At 47.3% G+C, this 6,404-nt stretch overlaps 1 pseudogene; it reads left to right on the forward strand.

The window, feature by feature from the left end:
- The first annotated feature begins 1,850 nt into the window (after nt 1-1,850).
- On the forward strand, nt 1,851-2,909 carry LOC147102644 (melanin-concentrating hormone receptor 1 pseudogene; annotated as a pseudogene).
- The last annotated feature ends 3,495 nt before the right edge of the window (nt 2,910-6,404 follow it).

Genomic DNA, 6,404 nt, shown 5'->3' on the forward strand with positions numbered 1-6,404 from the left:
CTGTGATCGAGGCCACTAGTGGGTCCTGGAGGTCCATGTAGTCGGGGCAAGATGGTGGACTCCATGAGGGTGGACAAGATGGCGTCCAAGATGGCCACACCCACGGCGCGCACGCGGCGGTGGTGGAGTTGGAGGCGGGGTTCCCTCTGCAGACTTTGCTGAAATGTCCTTTCTTCCCGCATTTAAAACAGGTGGTGCCCTTCGCTGGGCACAGATGCCTGGAGTGTTTGTCCTGGCCGCAGAAGTAGCATTTCGGGCCCCGATGCATCGCGGCAGTAGTGGGGCTCCTGGGTGGAGGCTGGGGCTCCGATGGTGCTGGGCTGGCCTGAGACCTGGGAGGTGAAGATGGCTTCCAAGATGGCGGCCCCCACGGCGTGCACGAGGCGGAGTGGGCTGAGTGGCCTGGGGAACAGGATTCAGAGTTCTTCTGGGCCATATCCAGTGATCGCGCTATATCTATAGCCTGTTTTAAGTCCAGTCCCTCCTTTTCAAACAGTTTCTGCCGAATGTAATTTGAACTGAGGCCCGCAATAAGGGAGTCTCGAATCAGCTCCTCCGTGTACACGATGGCAGACACGGCCTTACAGTTACAGTCTCTGCCCAGTACTTTTAGGCTTAGTATAAAGTCCTCTAGTGACTCATCATGCCGCTGCGTGCGGGTAGTCAGAAGATGCCTGGCGTACACCTCGTTTATTGGCCGCACGTAGTGGGCCTTCAGAATGGAGCAGGCATCCCCGTAGCTGGTGGCATCTTGGATGAGAGGGGAGACCCGATGGCTCACCCAGTTTCGCAGGATTCCCAGTTTCATGTCTCCGGTAGCGGTTGCTGCTGCTATGGCGGTGGATGAGTTTGCAATGAAAAATTCGAAGCATCGGAACCAGTGTCCGAACTGTGTGGCTGCGTCTGAGGCATGGGGGTCCAGATCCAAGCGCTCTGGTTTCAGGAGTCGATCCATCTTGGTGTTTTAGTGATTAAAATTGATGTGCCTTCAATAACTCAAAGACAAGGAGTTTAAAGGATTCAACTAAAGGCTTTTAATCACTAAGAACATTGCAGCATTGCAGGCCTTCCCACATTGGGTTCGTCTGGTAGGAATGACTCATACAGCTCTTGAGACCTTTATATGGCAAAAGACAGGGGCGTAGCCAATACACACAATAGGAACAAAAGGTGGCGGTTCACACAATACAAGCAGGTAAAACACATGGGCTGATGAAGGCATATATTTCATCACAAGTTCCACAATCCCAAGTAGGGGATCCTGCAGGATCATTCGCAAAATGGCACCAATATGTTGTACCGTTGAGTGATGGGCTGTGAGCCTTTGACCAAGATTCCTCACACGGTGAGCTCATGATATCCACCATGACATGTTATAGCGTTCTTGTATGACCCTTTCTATGCGGGCAGTGTGGAGGCAGGGGTGGCCATGTCTACAAACAGACATGGGCATGACTTCTCTCCGTGGAGCGTTAGATAAACAGCAGTGAATCCCAGCCGCACTTCACGGGCATGTCGGCTGTGAATGGAGGCCCACAGACACGCAAAGCAACACATTTATTGAGGCTCAAGCGTGAGGGGGAAGATGGGCTACAATTGGTGGCCTCAGATCATGTAATGAGTATGACTGGCATGCCAATTTAATGAAAATGTTCAACAATGCAGCAATCTGAGGCTATTGCCAAATCTGTAACTGATTCTATGTGGTTTTCTGGGGAGATGTACCATATACATGAGTGTTACTTCAGAACAATAAGCACGATGTGAATAAGAAACGTACATCTTAAAGCTGCCTTAAAGGGAAATACTTGTTCTGTCTCTCTTTCAGGACCAGACCAGTTTGCACCATTCGCCAACGTCATCATGCCAAGTGTGTTTGGGGTCATAAGCTTTTTGGGTGTCATAGGCAACTGCATCATAATCTACACCATTGTTAGGAAGACCAAGTTCAGATGCAAGCACACGGTGCCCGACATCTTTATCTTCAACCTGTCGTTAGTGGATCTGTTGTTCCTTCTAGGGATGCCCTTCCTTATTCATCAACTTGTTGGGAATGGAACCTGGCATTTTGGAGCTGCCATGTGCACCATCATAACGACCCTGGATAGCAACAGCCAGATCACCAGCACCTACATATTGACTGTAATGACCTTTGATCGTTACCTGGCCACAGTTCACCCTCTGAAATCTACCTACATGCGGACGCCATTTGTTGCTACCTTGGTGATCTGCTTGGTTTGGCTAATGTCCTTCTTGACCATCATCCCAGTGTGGTTGTATACCGGATTAATGTCACTGCCAGATGGCACGGTTGGTTGTGCCTTACTTCTGCCCAATCCAACCACCGATCTCTATTGGTTTACACTTTACCAATTCATGGTGGCCTTTGCCATCCCTCTGGTCATTATCTGCGTTATTTACTTCAAGATCCTCCAGCACATGTCCACAACTGTGGCCCCCCTGCCACAAAGAAGCCTAAGAGTGCGGACCAGGAAAGTAACCCGCATGGCCGTGGCCATCTGCTCAACCTTCTTTGTATGTTGGGGACCTTTCTATATTCTTCAGCTAGTTCATCTGAGCATTGAAAAGCCAAGCATCGCTTTCTTCTATACGTACAACTTTGCCATCAGTCTGGGCTACGCCAACAGCTGCATCAACCCTTTCTTGTACATTGCCTTGAGTGAGAACTTCAAGCGCCAGTTTATGGTGGCTATCCGCCCTGCCCAGCAGCGGTTCCGGGTGAATAACAGTGCGGCGGAAGGCAGCATGTCCATCAAACTGTCCAGCGAACCGACTCAACAGATGCGTTTCACAGGAGAATCTTCACCAAACTCTTTGCCTGTAACAGTTGCAGTTCATTGAAGGGATGCACATGCTCGATGTCCAATTTTGGATGTAGAGGGGACACCACTGGAGAAAATTTGCTTTGTTCATCACTTACAGCAGTCACAATCTTAATGTACAGGTTTACAGGCTTGCTATGACTAGCAAACAGAGGAAATCTTCTCTGTGTGCACAAGACATAACGGGAACTTTCTCGGAGCTGCTCCCACTCTGTCTGTGTTACTTTGCTGGAAATATGGCGGAATTCCACTTGCACGTGTAAACAGGATTACCTCCGTACTTTTGGCCAAGTAGTGCTAGCAGAGTGGGAGCAGCTCTGAGGAATCTCCCAGCAATGGTCTATTCCCTTTCCCCGCTCCCCCCGCCACCCCTACAAACCCGAACTCTGACGAAGGCTCTGACTGGATTGACGAGATGGAAAAAGCCACACAATTCAAACTGTGGTGTTTGTAATTATACCATTTGAGAGTGTTTAGTAATTTCCTGACAGTAAGGAGGGACATTTCAAACGCCTGATGATCTTGATATAATGGCATAGATCACAAACTTAATGAAAGAGATGCCCTACGAAGGCATCAACACAGCGAATCAGTTAAAATGAAGTGGAAGAAAAATTAAAAAGATTTGTCGGTAACAGAATGATGTTTCAGTCTAGATACAACAGTACATTCGATGGTGAGTGCGAAGCCCAGGATGGAACTGTAACCAACCGACCACCGAAGAGAAAGATTTATTGTAAAACACATCTGTTAGCTGACAAGTGCTGTAGAATCTGCCCAGTGCTAGTCATGGCAATATTGTGGCTGTAATGAAAAGGTACATAAACTCTGGTTTGGTTGGTGTTTCCAAGTCCACGGTGTTTGATGAAATATGGGACCACCTGTGACAGGCAGCTCCTATGAGTGCCCAGCAACCAGTTGCTTGATGTCGTGTATTGATTGCGAGTTTGACACCAGTCAATACGGTAATGTAATGTGTGAGTTTAACACCAGTCAATACGGTAATGTAATATGCAATGCATTATGGGAATTACCCGGGAAAGCTGCAGTCAGCCATTTTACCAATAAAGTAAAGATCACAGTTATGAGCCTGTCTGCCTGACTCTGATTTAATTCGACGTATCTACATGCTTGATTGAACGCATTAAAGCATAGATACAACACTTACATCAATAATCAGCCATGTAGCTGGTGATAGTCCAAATCTCATTGGGGAGCTGCTGTTTCTAACTGACCCAGAATAGGTTTAAAGCTTCACTCTGTTCCTGACGGGAACCTTCTTTAAGAATGTTGCCTGGGTTCTGAGAGTCATGGCCAATTAAGTTACTATTTACAGGACCAGTAGTTTTACTCTTCTACCTCTTTGATGTTAATGACTTGATTGATGACTGGTGTCATCACCAATTAGGAGGTGGCAAATGCCCCCTTCTTAAAGGGGTATAACCAATATACTGTAAATTAAACAAATTTTAAAGGAAACTTAACAAAATCAAATTAAAATTTGGTTTTGAGGGGTGATGAAGCACTCCAGGCCCTCCGGTGCTGGCTTTGCTCTTGTATGGACTCTGACCATTGAGGAGTCACATCCTGTCACTAGCTGTCATCAAATCACACCAGGCTTAGTTTTTATTAAGTTGACTTTTTTTTGTATTTTTCTCCAGCTGTTGATCTTGGTGGGATTTCAGCCGTCAAAGGGGCAAGCACACGGTATGCTCCAGGAATACAACCAGGGTCAGTCTTTCTTTATTCAGGGGCGGTGGCAGCAGCAGGTTGGGTATCCCGATGGTGGGAGCTCTTCTTGCTCAGTGACATCCTGCACACAAGTGATCAGAGCAGTGGGTCAAATCTGCATGATCCCATAGGAACAGGAGTAGGCCATTCAGCCGCTCGAGCAATGCCCCCCCCTAAGGTACGCGGGCGCGCATCAATCGGGAAGTCCCGCACAGGCCACTCACAAAGCGTTGGAAGATAGCGGCAAAGTTAAAGGGACCGCGCACTAAAAAAAAATTAGAGGGAACATTGCCCTCGAGCCTGTTCCGCCATTCAATTACATCATGGCTGATCTATATCTTAACTCCATTTACCCGCCTTGTGTCCATATCCCTTGGTACCCTTACCTAACAAATATCTATCAATCTCAGTCTTGTAAATTTCAATTGACCCCCAGCCATTTGAGGGGAGAGTTTTCCAGGTCGCCACTACCTTTTGTGTGAAAAGGTATTTCCTGATTTCGCTCCTAAATGGCCTTGCTCTAATTTTAAAATTATGCCCCCTTATTCTGGTCAGAGGTAATAGTTTCTCTCTATCTGTTAGATCCGTGACTCTGAGGGTATGCTGTTTTTCAATAACCACACGGATGCTGTAACTTAACAATAAACAGGTATTTACTGGAGGAGGGTAGTCTCAAGACTGGGGGTACAGAGGCATGCGCAAAGCTTATATAAAGGTGTGGTCACTGCCGGTACTACAGTATACAGGAGCTGTAAAAGTAGTTCTGTCTTAAAGGCACATACACTACAATTCCTCCCCTTTTAGATGAGTAGTACCCCTAATATTCAAACAACAATTAACACTTTAACATGTACATTAAACAACAATAGTCCATTTATAGATTCAGTCTTTGGGGCGGCTTCCTGACCCTTTCGGGATAGCGCCTTTCCTGAGGTTCTTGTTCTTGGTGCAGAGGCGATTCTGACCCCTTTTCATCGGGTAGTTCATCAGGTTCCACTGCTACTGGTTCTGAGGTAGATGCTACCGGTATGTCGGGTTCATCCCCAGGTACTCGAGACATGGGGTTGACGCGTTCCTGTGACGCTAAGATCTGATCGACGTGGCGTCTCACAATGTTCTCCCCGACATCCACTGTGTACATTAATGGCCCCTGCCTTGTGCATATCGTTCCGGGTTGCCATTTCTCTGTTCGATAGTCACGGGCCAAGACTGGTTGCCCTACATTGAAGCTCCTTGTCGGCTTCTCATTGATGTACTGGAATTGTTTGTCCTCAACATTTCTTCGCACATTTGGTCTGAGCAAGTCCAGACGAGATCTCAACCTTCGGTTAAAGAACATCATGGCCGGGGTCTGGTTGGTAACTGCATGTGTCGCATTTCGGTAGGCTAATAAGAAATTGTCCATCTTATGCTGTAGTGGAATTTCATCGTCGCACATGGCCTTTATCGCCTTCTTAAAGGTTTGTACGAACCTCTCAGCCAATCCATTTGTGGCTGGATGATACGGGGCGGATGTGTAATGCCTTACCCCATTCCTTCTCATAAATTTTTGAAACTCTTCAGACACAAACTGTGGTCCATTTGCCAGAGCAAATCTGCTCTGGCAAACCGTTTCTGGCAAATATGGTCCGTAGGACTGCAATCGTTTTCTCTGTAGTGGTTGAGGACATTTTTATCACCTCAGGCCACTTTGAATGAGCATCCACTGCTATTAAGAACATTGAGCCCATGAATGCACCAGCGAAATCAATATGCACCCGTTGCCATGGAGAGGAGGGCCACTCCCATGGGTGTAGAGGGGCATGTGGTGGTGCATTTTGGACCTTCTGG

This window comes from Somniosus microcephalus, chromosome 21 (genome assembly GCF_052327205.1).
Source record: "Somniosus microcephalus isolate GS21.2 chromosome 21, FLI_Smic_1.0, whole genome shotgun sequence".
Lineage (NCBI taxonomy): Eukaryota > Metazoa > Chordata > Chondrichthyes > Squaliformes > Somniosidae > Somniosus > Somniosus microcephalus.